The 22,098-nt window shown below is 36.4% G+C and overlaps 1 pseudogene; it reads left to right on the forward strand.

The window, feature by feature from the left end:
- Window positions 1-4,917: 4,917 nt before the first annotated feature.
- Window positions 4,918-21,481, forward strand: LOC101672925 (annotated as a pseudogene).
- Window positions 21,482-22,098: the final 617 nt, after the last annotated feature.

The raw sequence follows: 22,098 nt of genomic DNA on the forward strand, positions 1-22,098 counted from the left end.
TTAAGATTTATTTACTTATTTGACAGACAGAGATCACAAGTAGGCAGAGAAGCAGGCAGAGAGAGAGGAAGAAGCAGGCTCCCTGCTGAGGAGAGAGCCCGATGCGGGGCTCGATCCCAGAACCCTGGGATCATGACCTGAGCCGAAGGCAGGGGCTTTAACCCACTGAGCCACCCAGGCGCCCCAGGATGTCATGAATTTCTAAGGTTCTTGTGTATATTCCAAATTATTCATTTGTTTGGATTTTTTTACTTCTGACTCTGGATTCAGTTTTCTTGTTCCACTAACGATATACTTTCCATCTTCTTAAACTGCATGGTCATCATCTCCCCCATTTTCTATAAATTTTTACTTTTTGGTTGAAGCCAGTGACATTTTTATTGATATAAACCACCTATTGATTATTAAAGTCTCCTTAAATATTCCATGTGCAATTATTCTTGTAACTTACATAACTATCAATAAAAAGGAAAACACTCTTCCTTTTAAGGCTACTAGCTTATACATTCTGATGAAAAGAAACGATTTTTTTAAAAGATTTTATTTATTTATTTATTTGCCAGAGAAAGAGAGAGAGAGAGAGAGCACAGGCAGGCAGAATGGCAGCAGAGGCAGAGGGAGAAGCAGGCTCCCTGCCGAGCAAGGAGACCGATGTGGGACTCAATCCCAGGATGCTGGGATCATGACCTGAGCAGAAGACAGCCGCTTAACCAACTGAGCCACCCAGGCATCCCGAAAAGAAACATTTTATACCACCAAGCTAGAACTCTCAATGTAACATTTTGGTTAACAATGTGAGAGTGGAACAACCTAGATTTGACTTTTGGTTTTGGCCTTTACTAGGTGTGCAACTTTCATCAGGTAGCTTAACATTTTTGATCCTCAAATTTTACATTTATAGATTAGGCACAGTAAATGTGAGTAGAGGGCTTGATAAGACTTTACAAATGCTACATTTATAAATGCACTGCAGAGGATACATTCAATAGCTTAGGTTTTTTCCCTCTTTTCAAACTTTATAAGATGTGTATTAGCATGACTCAATAGTTGGTTAGAAAATAACCCTAATGAGATAAAGGTTATAGGTTTGATGCTAGCATGGGTCATTGCTCGAAAATGTACTCATTTTTAATATTTCCTGTGTAGAGTTTAAACTTTGGAGAAAAAGGGAGCTACATTCAAGCACATCTACCATCTTGTAAACAGTTAGTTATAGCTGTCTTGAATGGTGATGAATGCCTATTACCTAGTAAAAAAGCTGAGTGCAAATGTAACTTATGGATGTGACACCACAATTTTATGGAAGAATTTTATAAACCTTTCCCATGTACTTCTGAATATACTATACATATAACCTCGAATTTCACTGTTAATAATGTTAGCCAACCACAAACCTAAAATCATATTTAGGAAATTGGAGACAGCTGTGAACATCAAGGATTTCTAGAGTCAGCAACACTCTATCACCTCATTGGATTGTTCTCTTGAGACCACTATAGAACTTAGTGATTTTGTTTAGTCAGCCTTGTGGTTCAAGGTTTCTTCTTTATCAGCACCCTTTTATATGATACTTGAACACAGGAATAAGGATTACCTGATTTACTTTTTAAAAAGATATTTCAGTGAGATGCTGACCTTGGTCTTTTGGGCAGACTGAAATTTCCTACAACTTTATTATCAGCAGTAATGGACAAACTTCAAAAACCTTAAATAGGTCTTAAATCGCTTTCACATCATTATCCATCTGTCCAAAGGATCTTTATTTTTGAATATGAATTTTGTAAGTGAACTATTTCTCAGTTCCTTCTATGAAAAGTTTCTATACACCCTAATGATAAAAGATCCTTGCTTCAAATTTTTGACTAACACCAAGGAAATAGAAACAACCATCAGAAATTATTACCAACAGTTATATGCCAATAAGTTAAGCAGCACAGACAAAATGGATGCATTCCTGGAAACCTATAAACTTCCAAAACTGAATCAGGAAGAAACTGACAACCCGAATAGACCAATATCTAGTAACAAGATTGAAGCCGTGACCCCAAATCTCCCAAAACACAAGAGCCCAGGGCCTGACAGATTCCCTAGGGAATTCTATCAAACTTTCAAAGAAGAAATAATACCTATTCTCCTGAAGCTTCTTCAAAAAACTGAAGCAGAAGGAAAACTTCCAGACTCTTTTTATGAAGTCAGCATTACCCTGATCCCAAAACCAGGCAAAGACCCCACCAAAAAGGAGAATTTCAGACCAATATCCCTGATGAATATGGATGCCAAGATTCTCAACAAGATTCTAGCTAATAGGATCCAAGAGTACATTAAAAAGATTATCTACTATGACCAGGTGGGATTCATCCCTAGGTTGCAAGGATGGTTCAACATTCACAAATCAATCAATGTGATAGAACAAATCAATAAGAGAAGAGAGAAGAACCACATGGTTCTCTCAATTTATGCAGAAGAAGCATTTGACAAGATACAGCATCTGTTCCTGATTAAAATGCTTCAAAGTATAGGGATAGAGGGAACATTCCTCAACTTCATAAAATCTATCTATGAAAGACCCACAGCAAATATCATCCTCAATGGGGAAAAGCTGACAGCCTTTCCTTTGAGATCAGGAATACAACAAGGATGCCCACTCTCACCACTCTTGTTCAACATAGTGCTAGAAGTCCTAGCAACAGCAATCAGACAACAAAGAGAAATAAAAGGTATTCAAATTGGCAATGAAGAAGTCAAACTCTCTCTCGCCACCCCCAAACTACTAGAACTCATACAGCAATTCAGTAATGTAGCAGGATTCAAAATCAATGTACAGAAATCATTGTTAGTTCTTTTTTTTAAGATTTTATTTATTTATCTGACAGAGATAAATCACAAGTAGGCAGAGAGGCAAAGAGGGAGAGAGGAGGAAGCAGGCTCCCTGCTGAGCAGAGAGCCCAATGCGGGGCTCGATCCCAGGACCCTGAGATCATGACCTGAGATGAAAGCAGAGGCTTAACCCACTGAGCCACCCAGGCGCCCCAATCATTGTTAGTTCTTATACACTAACAATGAAAATACAGAAAGGGAAATTAGAGAATCAATTACATTTACTATAGCACTAAGAACCATAAGATACCTGGGAATAAACCTAACCAAAGAGGTAAAAAATCTGTACTCGAGGAACTATAGAACACTCATGAAAGAAATCATAGAAGAAACAAAAAGATGGAAGACAATTCCATTCTCATGGATCGGAAAAATAAACATCGTTAAAATGTCTATACTGCCTAGAGCAATCTATACTTTCAATGCCATCCTGATCAAAATTCCACTGGCATTTTTCGAAGAGCTGGAACAAACAATCCCAAAATTTGTATGGAATCAGAAGAGACCCCGAATTGCTAAGGAAAGGTTGAAAAAGAAAAACAAAACTGGGGGCATCACGGTGCCTGATTTCAAGTTTTACTACAAAGCTGTGATCACCAAGACAGCATGGTATTGGCACAAACAGATACAGAGACCAGTGGAACAGAGTGGAGAGCCCAGATATGGACCCTCAACTCTATGGTCCACTAATCTTTGACAAAGCAGGAAGAAATATACAGTGGAAAAAAGAGTCTCCTCAATAAATGGTGCTGGGAAAATTGGACAGCTATGTGTAGAAGAATGATTTTATTTATAATAAACTTCTCAAAATGACTGGATTACCAATTTGGATAGGTTTTTCTTCATAAAATATCAACATACATATTCAATAATGTAACTGTTCTAATGTTAATAAAACCCTTGTAATTTTAGTATTACAGCTAGGATCTTAGATTGATATAAAATATGTACCTTTTAATATAGTTTAGTCAAATTTTATCCTTTCCCAATATAATATTCACATATTATACTGGCTTTCCAGCAAATATAGGTCTTTGGATTAGACACATGTTTAATTCTATTAAGTCATACGTTTCATATCTCATAAGTAGGTCAGGATACGTTTGAGATATGGATTGCTAATATAGGTAAGTCATTTGAATTCATCTTTCATTCACTCGACATATGTTTTCTATATGCTTCCTATATACCAGGCATGTTTTTAGGGTCTGTGGATATGGCAAAAGAAAATAAATAAAGAAATTTCCAAACAGATGTGGAGCTTGCATTTTAAGAGTGGTGGGAGAAAAACAGTAAGTTACCACACACGCACATATAAACGTGCGTGCGCTTAAAAACTCACACACCACACACACACACACACACACACACACACACACACAGTAAGAAAACTGGAATAGTTTAGGAATGTAGAAGACAGGAGACTAACACATAGTCGCTGGGCCTGGGAAGTTAAGTGCAGGGTTTTAAGGCAGTCGGCTCCTAGCACACCACGGTGCTGACTCCCAACTCCATTCCCTCCACAGGCATTTCTTCCACAAGGAGCACCTCAGCTCCGCCCGTCCCACACCTGCCCATCATATGGAAACATAAGGATTGCAGCAGAGGTGAAGTGTCTCCCCTGGGGCTGGCCCTTAGCAAGGCCCTGTGGTATGGACAGGAGGCCTTGGGCAGCTGTTGGGAGCAGCAATGCTGTAAAGAAAGGAGGGGAGAGGCCCCAGGTAAGCAGGGGTCCAAACAAGGCAGCTGGACTGGCCACAGAGTACTGCAGGAGAAAGGAGGACCACCAGCTAGCACAGCTCAGGTGGAGCCTGCAACCGCCATCTACTTCCGGGATTTAAAACCAGTTTCCGGAAGCCAGGATGGCATCCCCGTGACAACCAATGTAGGGGCTCTTTGAATCCTCTGTCTTAAAGCTAGGGAAACAGCTCTGATTCTGATGCATTAGTGCTTTTTCCTCACTGCTAGGGAGAAATCTAGCTGCCATTTTCTGCGAAAATGTGGAACATGTACCTGGGGGCCAAATTGAACAAAAGGAAGATGCTCCAGACCAGTGACTATATCCTGGTGTCCTCCCTGCAATTCCTGCTACTGTCCTAGGATCTGTTAATTCCTTTGCAGAACTACTCTAAATGGCTCCTATCATCCTGGTGTTTCTCATTATCCAGGCTACCGCAATTCTCTTCAACGTCAGCATCATTTTCCTCCTGTTCTCCAACACCTTTGTCTTCCAGGCTGGCCTGGCCTGTCTTCTTCTGACGGACACAGGAGACAAATTAGGCACAAACAAGTCAGCTGTAAGAGAATGGAGCAGGGGGCGACAGTCCTTTCTACTGTCGTCCCCCCAGCTCCCTTTCTCTTGCAACCAAAGTCTTTGTGCCTCATTCTTCTCCCATGCACCATCAGGAGGCGGCACTGGGCAACTCTGTATTCCATAAGTTCAAAGGGACCGCCCTCCTCACAGCTAAGTTCTTCGCCCCCAGCATCTTCCTTCAGGTCTGGGTCATGACTTTACACTGGAAAAATTCCCAACTGCTTTGTCAGGACAAAGGGACTTCAAACTCTATATTCTGGAGACTAGCATGGCAGTGTTATATGGTTACTTCTGTAAATGGACAGCTGTGAGACTGGGTGATCCTCACTCCTACCAGGACTCTTTATGCCTGCACAAGTTCACCAATGCCAAAGGTAACCAATTCTTGCTACATTGGTGGATGCTTTTCCTTCCTCGTAGAGGCTACATTTGTGCCTCTGTGGGATTGGGGGTTGGCCCTATACACAGAAAACAGTTTAACTTACCTAGAACAAGCCTCAGGCCACTTGTGTTGAGCAGTTAAGAAGACAGATTAAAGTGTTTTAGCACATTAGAGTGTTTCCCAGTGTAGATCTCAGTACATAAGGGTCCCAGCCTCTCCCTCAGTTCTTCCCCCATTCCTTCCTGCTCCCCACCCCTTTCCTCACACAAGGCTGAGGCTTCATCCTGGGGAAGCTGTCATTTTGCCTGGTACAGGAGGGTCTCCTGGTACCTGCTTTCTTTGAGCCAAACACTAATTAATGATGAAGGTTGCAAAGTGACATTTTAAGCTCCTGACAGATCACACTGAAGATATTTAGATTTTATACCCAAGGCCCTTTATAAAATTTTTACACTTTTCAAAAATAGGAAATAAATTGAATTCTTTTTCCATAAAAAATTTGCTTATTTGAAAAATCAGTATTAAAACTCTGAAGCCTAAGGGTTCATGGATAAACTAATGTTTGAGTCATCTGTCTATAAGTCTCATCTTCTTAAAGTGGTTTTATTTTTGATTATGTTAACATTTAGTGACCATAAAATTCTTAGAGTTCAGATGTTAATAGACTAGATGTATATATTGATAAATACAAAAGTATATCCCCTTTGAATTTAACTGACCTACATTTTATACATCTGTATAGAATTTTAGATGATTTTAAGAAATATCAAAAGTATGTGTACACACACATAAGCACATGTGTGAACATATGCACACACATGTGTGTATTGTATGGACAGAAGTTATACCCTAGTGGATTTGTGCTGTTTCTCAAAACAAAGCTTAGGCATAAATCTCAGTTCCTGATAGACACTTCTTTGCAATCCTTTTTTTCTTTTCAGTATAATATTTGTTTTGTGACTGTGACCTTGGCACATTAATCAGATACTGTTTCTTACACAGTATACCATTCACCCATCAAGTGCTTGCTAAATAAAACTAAAATAAACTAATCCATGGTAATTTTCATTATTTATTAATATATTATTATGGCAAGCGAGCCTGAGTAACAGAGTATATTGGTTTTGGTGAAAGTTTTGGAAAATGCACTTTAACCCAAATAAAAAATATTGTACTGCTGAAATTTCAGATATGTGGCCTGTCAATCAACAAGTATTTTAAATATAAGAGTCTTCTCATTTTTTATCCCCCAATAAAGTTAACCATAATATTTAGGTGTCATGCATATCATGTACATATCACGTACACAATGTTCTCCAAAGTGGCTATCCCAACTTGCATTCCCACGAACGGTGTAAGAGGGTTTCCCTTTCTCCACATCCTTTTTAACACATATTGCTTACTCTCTTGTTAATTTTGGCCATTCTAACTGGTGTAAGGTGGTATCTCAAGGTGGCTTTGATTTGAATCTCCATGATGGCTAATGATGATGAACATTTTTTCATGTGTCTAGTAGCCACTTCTCCAAAGACATACAAATAGCTAACAGACACACTTAGTTCCTTTTTATCTTACATTCTATTCTTCTTATCTCTGTTCTTTCCTTATGAATTTTTGCTTGAATTTCATGAATTTGTATTCTATTATGAACTTAAAAAAATAACATAAAAATGAATTTAAGATTTTGTTTAAATTCTAGCAGTGTAATATTAGTTGCAGGTGTACAATATAATGATTCAACACTTCTGTAAGATACCCTGTGCTCATCATGACAAGTGCCCTCTTAATCCTCATCACCCACCTCACCCATCCCCACTCGTAATCATCCATTTTTCTCTATAGTTAAGAGACTGTCTCTTGGTCTTTCTCTCTCTCTCTCCTTTTCTTTTGTCACTTGATTTTTTAAAAGATTTTATTTATTTATTTGACAGAGATCATAATTAGGCAGAGAGGCAGGCATGGGGGGGGGGGTGAGCAGGCTCCTTGGTGAGCAGAGAGCCTGATGTGGGGCTCGATCCCAGGACCCTGAGATCATGACCTGAACGAAAGGCAGAGGCTTAATCCACTGAGCCACCCAGGTGCCCGCTCACTTCATTTTTAAATTCTACACATGACTGAAAGTATACAGTATTTGTCTTTCTCTGACTGGCTTATTTCATTTAGCATTATGTATTATAGCTCCATCCATGTCACTGTGAATGGCAAGATTTCATTTCTTTTATGGCTGAGTAATATCCCACTGATTCCTCAGCCATAAAAATAATGAAATGGCGCGCACGCACGCACACACACACACACACACCACCCCTTCATCCATTCATCAGTTGACAGACAGTTGGACTGTTTCTGTAATTTGGTTATCGTAGATAATGCTCCATGTATCCCTTTGAATTGGTGTTTTTGGATTCCATGGGTAAAATCTTAGTAGTAAAATTGATGAATTGTATGGTAGTTCTATTTTTAACTTTTGACCAAACTCCGTACTGTTTTCCAGAATGGCTTCATCATTTTATACTCCCACCAATAATGCAAGAGGGTTTCCCTTCCTCCACATCTTTGGCAACACCTGTTATTTCATCTGTTCTTGATTTTAGTCATTCTGACAGGTTTATGTTGATAGTTGATCGTAGTTTTGTGTATCCCTAATGATCAGCAATGTTGAGTATCTTTTGATACACCTGTTGGCCATTTGTGTGTCTTCTTTGGAAGAAGAGTCTTCATGTCTCCTGCCCATTTTTTAAATTAGATTATTCATTTTGGGGGTTTTGAGCTTCTTTATATATTTTGGACACTAACCCTTTATCAAATATGTTACTTGCAAATATCTTACCCTATTCTGTAATTTGCCTTAGTTTGTTGTTTCCATCACTGTGCAGAAGCTTTTATTTTGACAAAATACTTAATAACAATATGCAAAAAAATGTAAGTGGACCATTTTCTTATACCAAACACAAAAATTAGTTCAAAATGGGTTTAAGACATAAATGTGAGACATAAAACCATAGGAAAACAATGGAAGTACTGTAGGAGAACTCAGGAAGTAAACTCTGACATTGGCTACTGCAACTTCTTTCTATATATGTCTCCTGAGGCAAGGGAAACAAAAGTAAAAATACAACAATGGAATAAGTTGTCTTCTGATTATTAATCAACTATCTTTTCTAAACTATGGCCTGGCTCCCTCTTTTCAGATCGACAGGTCTTTTTACTGATCAAGCAGATAAACCCCAATGTCCTTTATGTTGTTGTTGGTGGTGGTGGTGATTGTCTATTTTTTCATTTGCATAGTATATAACCAGAATAATTCAATTAATATGTATTTGGCAAGACATAAGAATTGTCCACTCAATTACCTCCTATAAGATGATTCATTCTCATTTTTACTCTAATAGCAGGAATGAATGTTTATATGGAGTGGCCCCAAACTTATCCACTCTGTATTAGACTCAGTTGCGAAGACTTATTACCTGATTCCTTAGAAAACATAAACCTGCTTTTCTCAGTATACATGTTACATGGTCTTTTCCTTTTTCTTCTTCCATTTCCAACAGTTTGCTCAAGGAAACTGTAATTTTGGGGACAGAGTTAGGGGTGACTAAAATACCCACAGTGGGTATTTTAGCACAAGTACTGATACACTGATTTTCACAGTAGTTTCAAGTACAACTAATTTAAGACCAGATCTCCAAGTGCCATTTAAAAATAGTACCAGGCTAGTAAAGAATCACTAAAGAGTGCCACTTAAGACTCAGTAATTATTTCAAGACAGATAATACTCAAAATCATAGTTATTTTATGCCATTAGAAAATAGACCTGTGAACACAAAAAAGTAACAAGTCCCCTGCTAGATGAGATCCATGGTGGATTTAACTTTTAACAGAGAAGTGAGAGAAGGAAGAAACCTCCTTAAATGCTGTTAATAGGAAAACAGCTGACATTTAAACATGGAAAATGACTGTCTGTCCCTGGATTTGAAGCAGGAGAAGTAAGGGTCACTTGTCAAGGGACAACAAGGAGGCTGGTAGAGTAAGGATGTATGTAGAGGAACAGGAGAAAGTTAAAAGGTGGCTGAAACTTACACTATACATCAGGCACGCTATCCTTCAGTTCCAGATGAGTTAACTCAGCGGATGAAACAGTTTCATTTTTATGGGAAACCATTTTTATCAGTTTTTTATACAAAGTATCTCACATTTAATGAAATATTAAGAAATGTGAAAACATACTACTATCATAATAATGTTATCAGTCCCAGAAATGTCCAGATGGTGGAATTACCAGAAATGGATTAAGGTAATTATGATTAACATGTTAAATAAGAAGTAAACAACATGAGGAAATAAATAATGCTTTTCAATAAAGAGACAGAAATTTTCAAAAGCACTGAATGGAAATGCTATGATTAAAAAAAAAGTTTATATTAGGCATTAAATTTATTTTGGGGGACTTTCAAGAGAACTGTAAATAGCAGATAAAGATCAATGAATGCATACATTTTAGACAAATGTGGAAGAATTTATCTCCAGCAGACCTGCTAAATAAAGTCTGTTAAAAGAATTTTAGACTGGGGGCGCCTGGGTGGCTCAGTGGATTAAGCCGCTGCCTTCGGCTCAGGTCATGATCTCAGGGTCCTGGGATCGAGTCCCGCATCCGGCTCTCTGCTCAGCAGGGAGCCTGCTTCCCTCTGGCTGCCTCTCTGTCTACTTGTGATTTCTCTCTGTCAAATAAATAAATCTTTAAAAAAAAAGAATTTTAGACTGAAGAGAAAAGATGCCATATAGAAAACTAATTCTGGGGGCACCTGGGTGGCTCAGTGGGTTAAGTCTCTGCCTTCAGCTCAGGTCATGATCTCAGGGTCCTGGGATCTGGCCCCGCATGGGGCTCTGCTCCGCAGGAAGCCTGCTTCCTCCCCATCTCTCTGCCTGCCTCTCTGCCTACTTGTGATCTCTGTCAAATAAATATATAAAATCTTAAAAAAAAAGAAAACTAATTCTGAATAGATAACAATGCCTGGAAGAATAAATATATGGTAAATACAACAATCTGGAAAAAAAAATAAACTAAAAACCTCTTCATAAATTAGTAGCTGGCCTCATTAATAGCCTTCCTCCAGTCTTTAATTAGGCAAAGAAAGTCAGTAAAGATTTAGCAGATTGGAAGAGCTGTACCACTTTTACTTAATTGACATTCTATAACATCCCACCAAATATTGGTAAATACACATTTCTCTCAAATGTATTGGAAATACTCAGTGATAAAAGCCATATGCTGAGCCATAAAACAGGTCACATTTTGTTAGAATTTGTACAGAATTTGTTCTGTACTACAGCAGTATTCAATTCTAACTCACTAAGTAGTATAAATCTAGAAAATTTCCATATGCTTGAAGATTATACAATCTATTTCTATTAGATCATGGGTCTAAAAAAATTTTAAAAAGTCAAAAATAATTGATGAAAACACAACTTTGTCTCATAAGCTAATCAGTGCTTAGATTTACAACATTAAATGCAATAAAGAAAAAGGAAAAGGAGTCCAGTCTATGACATAAACTTCCACATTAGTTGAGGAACACCTAGCTGGCTCAGTGGGTGGAGCATGTGACTCTTGTGAGTTCAAACCCCATAATGGGTATTGAGATTACTTAAAAAAAAAATCTTAAAGAAGCTAGTTGAACAAAATAATTCCAAAGTCAAAGTTGTCAACATTAAAAAACCTCTTCTACATATATAATTTATTCCATTAAAATTAAAGGAGAAATATTATATGCTAAATGCAAAAGATGTGGTGAATGCACTTGAGAAAATGCAATATACATTCATGATAAAATTGCTCAGTAAATTAAGAATACTAGTAAATTTTCTCAACCTCATAAATTAAATCTCAAAAACAAAATTGGAACTAAAAGCTATGGCTGATACCACAATTAATGCTGAAATACAGACCACCTTATGCATGATCAGGAATAAGTCAACATGTTTCAGTCTTACCAGGGAAATTAAACAGTGTATCCAAGATCATATAGCTAGTTGAGTAAGTCAATAGTCTTCAAGTCAAATTATAACAGAAAATAATATTTTTTATTTTTTTTAAATATTGTATTTATTTATTTGACAGAGAGAGATCACAAGTAGATGGAGAGGCAGGCAGAGAGAGAGAAAGAGTGAGAGAGGGAAGCAGGCTCCCTGCTGAGCAGAGAGCCTGATGCAGGACTTGATCCCAGGACCCTGAGATCATGACCTGAGCCAAAGGCAGCGGCTTAACCCACTGAGCCACCCAGGCGCCCCCAGAAAATAATATTTTAATAGCTAAGAAAATAAGAACCAGAATGGTATTTTGAAAATAAGATATTACAAAGACCAAACAACCACCACCACAATAAGTCACATAAGGAATAATCATTTAAGGCTCTCATTCTCATGTTTTCCATATATATAGATAAATACACACACACACACACACACACACGTATCTCCAACTCTTGTCAATATCAATATTATCTGAGGTTTTCCAAAATTAAATGCAGCAGCTAATTTCCATTTTCAGTGTGATGTCTCTACTATTAGGAAACTATGGTACATATGTGGAATTTCTAATTCATCTGTTATGCTTTCTCAGAACTTTCAGAGTTACCAAAGAGAGGTGATTTCACAGTCTTGACTTCAAAGAGGACCATAAAAATAGTTGTTGACCCATTTATTAAAGTATGTTGTACTCTTAGAAATTGCTTAAGAAATTAAAGGACATATTTCAAACTGCAATACTTGGAGAAAATAAGGAAACAATGTAACTCATAACAAAATTAAGTTTGGGGATATTATACAGATTTACAGATTATGGCTTTATATAAGACAATCAGATGGTTACTGGTAACACATAAACATGAAAACTTTCTTATGTTGAGTAGTAGCACTGTCATCTTTTAGTCACATAAAGCAAATATTTTCCCAATCTGTTACATCTCTAACTTACAATAATTATTTGTTTCCATGCCTTCTTTCATATTCTTTTGTCTACTCCCAAGGAAAACTCATAGGGGACTGTTCTTCTACTTGGCCTCAGAGCTGAACACAGTTTCTAACTCAATACAGAGTTTTCAATTTAATTAAATTGGATTTTAAGGATAAAGCAGACATCCCTAAATTCTAGAGAGAGCAGAACAGGACTATTAGGATCAAAGGTAAAAACATGGACCAACTAGTAAAGCCAATACATGGGAAGGATTTGGACATGATAGCGTTTAAAGAAAAAAAAACTCTGAAAAGCATTGTAGTACACAATTACAGAAAACAAAAAACAAAAACAATTTGTTCAGCACAATGGAATATTATAGTAGTGAAAACATAATGTTAACCTTTCACGCAACAACTATTTATATACACATAAATCCATTATTCATTCTGAAGAAAAATTTGGAAAAAATTGACTTGAATATCTATATAGATGTCTCCTTCTGCTGTTGAAAGCATGATTATTTTGAGATTGCATGGAGTAAACCCTCAGGGGTTACTCAACAATCTTCAAGTGAACTATTACATTTTAGATTATAGGGAATAGGGGCAAATTACCTTCTCTTAGAATGGAGCAATGGCATAGTAACTTGTAAATGGATTTAAGTAACGATGGTGCCAGCACTGAAGACTTATATAAAAGTTTCAAGTATGGATCAATATTTTTTGAAACTAAAAGGTAATATGTTGCCTCTTAAATTCTATCAAGTCTTACTTTTGTTATTCTTAACCAGAAATATCAGTATTCAAAGCATAGACTGTACGTTTCCAAATTTTGACATTAATTAGGCTGAAGACATTTTTTCACTGAGAGGTTTGAAGTTTTTGGATAACCATGAAATTAAATTTCATTAATATAAAGCAGAGTGAAATTATTTCTTTCTTGGAGAACTAATGAATTTTATAAATTTCCTTTAAAAGATTTTATTAATAATACCAACCATCCACATACCCACCTTTTTATTAAAATCATTCTATAATGTAAGAACTCTGAGGTTAGAACTGTGTTTTTATTTTTGTCTGATAGATACATACATACTATAGTAATAGATATTCTCCAAAAAAGTCAATATAGAACACAAGAAGGGCTATTCATTTAGAACTCCTTAATCAGAAGAAAAATTCTCATGCATAAAAATCAATACAATTTAAGTTTAGCCCCTGCATATACTAGTACCATATTAACAAAATTAAACACAAATTTTGGTAATAAAAGTGAAAGTTATATTTATTTGGTCACTTAATGAATCAAAATTTTTACACATCTACCATTTGTTCTTAAAGTCATGGTGAATGGGTGTGGTGCATAAACAATGAATCTTGGAACACTGAAAAAAAAAAACTAAAAAAAAGTTTTTGTCCTCTGAAAAATTTTAATCTATATAAGGATATCAGAGGATATGTAAATCTTGGAGGTGAAAACAAATGAAAATAAAATCAATCGTCAGAATGTGTGATGCAGAGCAGAAGGAAACGTTAGTATTTTTTTTGCATCTTAAATGTCACGATACAAATCAGGAAGCCAGATGCAGTGATATTTTCTAAAATTCAAGGTGATCTACATGTTTTTTATGATCACACATAGTCTGGTTTCTGGATTTATTATCTTCTCAAACTAATGAAGGAATTAATAACAGTATGTCTTTGAAGAATGTTTTAATTTCTTGTATTGCTATTTAAGTGACTAATATAAGTATAAACCAGGTAAAATTACATAGTTAATGCATAATACATTTCAAAATAAGTTAGTGTAATAAGAAATACTAGCTGTATTATCCAAAGACCTCAACGTGAAACAGGAATCCATCAGAATCCAAAGACCTAGGTCTTTCTTCATCTTTCCTAGGAGTTAGAAAATTACTATAATTTTGAGTCTAGAAATTTGGTGTAACTCAAATTATGAAGATCAGATGTGCCCAGCGTGATAGCACTTTTTAATAACAAAAAATGCACAGTAAACATAAAATATTGGGAAGGTTAGATTTTCTGTAGAGAAATAACAGTTTTAATGGTTCTTTGTCCCTCATCCTTACTACATAACTTCTTTTCTGCTTCAGAAATCAAGCAAATTCTCCATGAATTACAAAAATAACATTTATTTTTAACTCAGGTTATGTGAACTCTGCTGGATGGTTGTAGCTCAGATAGTTGGTTCAATTTTTCTAGACTCTGTTAATTTGACCAATTTATAGGAAATTTGAAATGGGAGGCCCATATGAAAATATTCCCTAAGAACTAAATTAATGCATGTATATTATGAGTGAATTTTATATACATGCTTCCTTTTGTGTTCTCTTTGCATAAGAGAGCACTGTAAGTAGCAAAATGTTATTCACTGCCCTTCTCAAACTAATCTGTTATGATTTTATAAAGAAACAGCCACAAATTTCCATGCTGATTGTTTTAGAAAATCTGTGTTTTCTTTCAGTGAGTCTCTGATTGCCAACGGTTAGACTCCTTTTGAATTCAACTTCTTATAGTCATTAATAAGATGAAATTAGTAATATATCCCCTGCGGTATTAACATTTGGTCCCAAACTTGTTCTCCCAAAGCAGCTTCACTAGGTGTATTTTCTACCTCCTGCTTTAACCAGGTTAACACTTTTTACTTCGCCAAAACAAACTGTGGACCACACTTTTTTTTTTTCAGGTTTCTTTAACAATAAAATTTATAAGCCTCTAGTCAGGTTACCAAATTAAAAAAAAATTACAAGAGAAGACACAAATTGCAAATATCAGAAGTTGGAAAGTGACCATCACTACTGATCCCATGAACACTGCAACGTTAGTAAATGAATATTATTAACAACTCCATGCCCACAAATTTGATAACTTGATGAAATAAAACATTCCCTCAAAGTCATCATCTAAAGAAACTCACACAAGAAGATGTAGAATCTGAATAGATCTCTATTAAAACAACAAATTCAGTGATTAACAACCTTCTAAAATGAAATTGCCTGTTTCAGGTGGCTTCACTAGTGAATTCTGACAAAAATTTCAATAATACTGATACATTTCTCTACAATCTATCCAAAAATAGCTAGCAAACCCTTCCTAAGTCATCCTGTGAGGTCAGTATTACTCCAATAACAAAACTGGATGACAACATGAAAAAAAAAAACTACAAACCAAGATGTTTCATGAAAATATAAAAGCCTACAACAAAACATTAGTAAATAAAATCCAACCCTGTCTGAAAACGATTATATACCATGAACAAGTGGGAGGGATTCCAGGTATATAAGGCCGCATCAACATTTTAAAATTATTATCATCCATCACAACATATTAGACATGAAAAAGTATATTGATACAGAAGCATTATTTGAAAAATACAATACAATTAATGATTAAAAAAAACAAAAAACTTCCAACTAAAATAGAGGGGAAAGTAATCAAGTTGATTTAAATTAAAACTAATATCCTATTTAGTAGTGAGAAACCAGATCATTTCCTCCTAAGATCATCAACAAGACAAGGTGATCTCATTTCACGACCCTTACTAAGCATTGTCCTGGAAGTCCTTGCTAACATAGTAAGAAAAAAAAGTACATAAAAGGTGCTCAAGTTGAGAAGAAAAAATAAAGGGCAAATGAAAGCACCTAAGAAGCTGTTCAATATCTTAGGGCATTAGGGAATTGCAAATTAAAACAAGATACCATTGTGCATCTAGAATGATTAAAACCCAAGACACGAAGAAAACCAAAATACTGATGAGAATGTGGAGCAACAGAAACTCTCATTGCTTGCATGAGAGAAAATGGTCTAATAGCTTACATGTAGAATACAGTTTGGAAGGTTTTTGTTTTTGTTTTTGTTTTTACAAAGTTCATCACAGTCTTATCACAAATCCATTAGTTACTATTCTAAATATTTACTCAAATGAGTTGAAAACTTATGTTCACACAGAAAGCTGCACATAAAGTTTCTATCACTTCATGCATAATTGTAAAATATTGGGAAACAACCAAAATGTCAAACATTAGGTCAACAGATAAATTGGTACATCCTAACAATAGAAAATTACTCAACAATAAAAAGAAACAAACCATCAAGTTTTGAAAAACAGGGAGAAACCCTAAATGTGTATTATGGAGACGCCTGTCCAAAAAGACTACATACAATATCATTCCAACTAAATGTCATTCTGAAAAGACAAATATATGGAGATAGTAAAAAGATAAGTGGTTGCTGGGGATTAGGGCTGAGAGTGAAAGATAAGTAGATAAAGCACAGGAAATTATAGGGTAGAAAATGTTCTGTAGCACATTGTAATGAAATATATACATTATCCTCTGCATTTATCAAAACTTCCATAATATACAACACAAAAAGTGAACTCTAACATAAACTATGTACCTCAAGAAATGATAGCATATCAGTAATGGTTCAATTTTAACAAAGGGATCACACTAATGCAGGAAATTACTAACATGAGAAACTATATGTGGAGGAAGAGGATATACACCAAATTTGCAGTTTCTGCTTCATTTTTCTAGAACCCAAAACTAGTCAAAATATAATCTATTAATTTTTTTTAAAAACCCTCATTTCTAGTCCCAGCTCCACATATAAAGAACTTGGAAATTCCCGATAAGTTAACAAACAAAAAACACTAAACAGACTGAAAAATCAGTAACTCTTCACGGCTCTCTAAAAGAGGACACAGGCAAGCAAATCAACTGCCCCCAGCACTGGAGAGACAAACACAGGAAGACACGGGAGTTATGACTTACCGCAGTAGAGACTCCAGCAGAAACCACCACTGAAGGAGAACTAGGGTAGGAAAACCCGAAGTGCAGTTGCTGAGTTCCTAGAGGCTCGACACAAACAACTCTAAGAGTTAAGTACTCCTGGGGAGAAGAGTCATAAAATGGCTGCCACCAGATTTACCTCCAGGAGCTTGACCAGGTTTCCTCAATAAATAATGGAGAAAACTTACCCCACATGTGTTTCTGTCAGGGGCCGGGAAATATTTGAAGTTGGTAAATGTACATAATTATTGAGGATGAAATGCTCATGGTTTTGGAAGTTATTATACTATTCCTTCTACTTTAGTGAATGTTTGAAATTTTCCACAGTAATAAAAACAATGATAGAAAGTTAAAAAAAAATTTGATAAGAAAAAGGACTAACCAGAGCAAACTGCTTTCCCCTTAAAGTCTACCCTCAAGGAAAACTAACCTGCTGGGGTGTTAGGAGATCCAGCTCACCTGCTGAAAGAAAAATAACCAAGTCCAGCCAGTCTAATTTTCCATGGGAAAGAAGGGAAATAGACAGGCATAGACCATTCTAGCCATCCTGTACCACCTAAAGGAAAGGGGAAAAAGCAAACAAAACAAAACTGAGAAATGCTTATGAAGTTCATAGTTCAGAAGAGACATACATTAACTAAAAGTCTCACTAAAATACCATGAGGCTTAATCATAGAACTATAGAATACTTCCCTCTCCACATACCTCATACTGCAACACCAAAGGTCTATTTATTTTTTTAAAAGATTTTATTTATTTATTTGACACACAAAGAGAGAATACAAGCAGGTAGAGCAGCAAACAGAGGGAGAGGGAGAAGCAGGCTCTCCACAGAACAGGGAGCCCCATGTGGGGCTCAATCCCAGGACCCTGGCATCATGACCTGAGCCGAAGGCAGCCACTTGACCCACTGAGCTACCCAGGCCCTGCAAAAGTCTATTTATAGCTGTTCTATTTGCCCAGTACATCTATGTCTGGCTACCAGGAAAAAACAAAGCATACCAAAAGGGCAAAGAACACAATTTGAAGAGACAGAGCAAGCACCAGAAACAGACATGGTAAGGCTACTGGAATTATCAGACTAGGAATTTAAAACAACTGTAATTAATATTCTAAGGGTTATAATGGATGGAGAAGATAGCATGCAAGAATACATGGGCCATGTGAGCAGAGAAATGGAAATCCTAAGAACCCCAAAGAAATGTTAGAGATAGAAAACACTTTGATAGAAGTGAAGGACACCATTGATGGGCTTGTTAGTAGACTGGACACAGCTGAGGAAAAAATCTCTGCCCTTGAGAATATCTCAATAGGAGCCTCCAAACCTGAGGGGAAAAAAAACCCTCAAAACAGACACAATATAATCAGTACCAATAGCATCAATGCAGCTCAGGATTGCCTACTAATAAATTCTCTAATTTCCAAAAATTTGATGAAAAAGTTGTCCTCAACATACACACTAAAAAGGAAAGCTATTCAATTTGTTAATTTATAAGATGTTTTACTTGTTTTACTAAAACTGAATACTGAAATGCAACAGATGCAAACATAAAACAATCTTTGTTGACTTAAAGATAGTGGTAAAGTACAAAAAAGAAAGAAAACAGGAACTATTGGCCAATGGTGCATATTTACTACATAATAACTTCATATTTTCAGTGGAACTAAAATTCTAGACAACCATAAAAAGAATATGTGTGTGTGTGTGTGTGTGTGTGGTTTTTGTGTTTTTTTTTATTTTATTTATTTATTGGACAGAAAGAGAGAGAAACAGCCAGAGAAGGAATACAAGCAGGGGAAGTGGGAGAGAGAGAAGCAGGCTCCCCGCTGAGCAGGGAGTCCAACTCAGGGCTCCAACCCAGGACCCTAGGATCATGATCTGAGCAGAAGACAGACGCTTAATCAACTGAGCCACGCAGACACCCCTCTGTGTGATTTTCTGTTGGTAGGTAAAACATGCTAATTTACTGGTTATGTTCAAAGGATGGGAAAATAACTTAAGAATTTGGAATTGGGAAGAGATATTTATAGTTTAAATTTTAAAATAACTATAAAAGACATTTTCATAGAAAAATATATAAGCATATTAAAATCATATATTTAAAAGAAGAGACTATTACAATGGAATGAAAGAGGAAGCCTGTCATATACAGAACATAATAAATGTATTTAAGGCAAAATATTTTCAAAATTTTAAAATCAAAAGGATGTAAAAATATTTATTAACCAAATGAAAGGTGAATGGGGAGACAGTTGATTATATAATACAAAATAGAATTAAGACATAAATCTTGACATTCAGTACTGCTTAATATTAACTGCAAAGAGAGGTTTGAGCAAATTATATAGTATGCAAATTATATCTCAATAAAACTGTTTAATAAGAAAGTTTCTTTTTGACATGACCATTAGAGGTAGCAAAGAAAAGCATTTCTTGACATCCAGCCACAGGCTGGCAATTGAAAGCCTACATAAATGTATCACACCATTTCCATATTTCTCCCATTCTTTTTTTTCTTTTTTAAGATTTTATATATTTATTTTAGAAAGCTAGAGAGAGTAGGGAGAGTAGCAGGGGGAAAGGGGGAGAGAGAATCCCAAACAGACTCCAAGCCGAGTATGGAGACTGACTCAGGCCTCCATCCCAAGATTCTGAGGTGAAGACCAGAGCCAAAATCAAGAGTCACATGCTTAACCCATTGAGCCACCAGGGTGCCCCCACTCCATTCTTCTTTAGCATCACGGGACTTCTTTTTCTCCAACTCAGGTTAAATGGAGAAGGATTTATGGTGCCTTTGAAGAGAGGCAGCCCCCTGAGCTGGGATTCATTACCATTGTCATCTGGCGATTCTGTATCAACAGTATTTAAGAATAACATTGCCAATTTCATTCTGATTTTTATCCTGTTCTTTATCCACCACCTGAACAGCTGACTCACCTAAACCATTTTTTTCCCATTTCTCTCATTATCATTTTTATGTTTCTGTTAGCCTTCTTTGTTCTTTGGAATGGCTTCTCATTGCTAAAGCAATGCATGGCAGATATCGTAGCAAGAGGTTGTTTTCCATGTGGTTTATCGCCCCCTGAACATGAGGTTGAAATAAGGTGGCCTAGGCAGAAGGAACTGCCTATATCACAAGGTATATGGTTGAATGAACCAGAGGCACATTATTTTGGCTGGCTGATTGATTGCTTGTTGTCATAAAATCAATCTGACCTTGCTTGTACATGTAACATTTTAAGGACTTCAGGGGATATTTCATTATTTAAAGAAGGCAAGACAGTCAAGTGGTAAAATTTTCAGCATAAACTTGCTCAATTCATGACTTCATTCATTCCAAATTGGTCAACTCAATTACATCTAAATTCTGGAGAATTTTCTGTATGTTAAATTCTGCTGGGACTCAACCAGAATAGTCCATTCTGTTCAATTATGTCTACCATGAAATTATAAGTCTCTCAATCATTTAACTAATAAATCTGAGAGAAAGAAGATTTATCAGGGACTTGCTAAGATTTTCAAACAAAGTGTCACACTCCTTTGAACTATATTGACAGGCTTCCGTGGTGGCCTCTCTCCTGTGTCATGTACCTGGGAGTATGGCTAGTGACTAATGACCACATCTGAATAAAATCATAACTGATCACAGTATTTCTCAAATTCCCAACAGAATTGTACAATAACACTTTTTCAATGGTCTGTTTTACCTACTATGATTGACTCTTTTCTTATGTTTTCAGCAATTCTACTTGCACTAAAATTCAATTAAGTACTAACCCAGTTATAGTCTTTCTCGGTCTCCTCCTCTCCATTGCCCTTTCCTTATGAATTTATTTTTCCATCTCAACAGGAGTCAAAACTTTTCACTCATAAATAATAAGCAAGCAAGCAAACAAATCTCTACCACAGAAGTTTTGCTGCTTCGTACAAAGAGTGGGTCAGCAACTGTCCTGGCATTGAAACCTGAGCTCTTTCTTCCCTTGACCTTACCTGACCACGAAGTACCCTTGCCATACCGAGTTGTAGGTCTGAAAGTCAATCCTTCTTCTTCAAGATGCCAACCTGTACGACCTACAGTGATTAAATTGCAGCAGTGGCCTTGGGTTCTTATTGATAATCAAACTCATAAAGCACAATAGCCTCAACAAAGCACCAAGTTCATTAGCTTTCACGAAGGTTAAAGATCAGGGAACAACATGCACAGTGGCTGAAGAGCAATTGTCTCTTGACTCTCAGAACCTATTCTGAATATTTCCTAAATTCTATAATAAGATTATGGCTGAGATTTGATATTGGATTTTTTTTAGATTTGTATTTATTTATAAGCTACAATTTTTTTCCCTGCCTAAATGCCTAGAAAATCTCAGCTATGTGTGGATCCTTTACACTGATTTTATTTTATTTCCTCCGAGCAATTAAAATCTTGGGAAATATTTCTTCATAGGACAATGGAATGGGGACACAATTAGTGGATTTCCCCATTTCTTGGAATTAAAATTCACCCTAAAGCATTTCAATAAGAAATTATAACACTAAATGTTATAAAAAAAAAAAAGGAATGCCTTGTGCACGCGTGAGAGAGAGAGAGAGAGAGAGAGAGCGCGCAAGCCAGGGAAGAGGGAGAGGGAAACGGAGAAGCAGACTCCCTGCTCAGCAGGGAGCCTAACTCAGGGTTCCATCCAAGGACCTTGGGATCATGACCTGAGTGAAAGGCAGATGCTTAACCAATTGAGCTACCCAGGAGCCCCTGATACTG

This window comes from Mustela putorius, unplaced genomic scaffold (genome assembly GCF_011764305.1).
Source record: "Mustela putorius furo isolate JIRA1106 unplaced genomic scaffold, ASM1176430v1.1 tig00003836_pilon_pilon_pilon, whole genome shotgun sequence".
Lineage (NCBI taxonomy): Eukaryota > Metazoa > Chordata > Mammalia > Carnivora > Mustelidae > Mustela > Mustela putorius.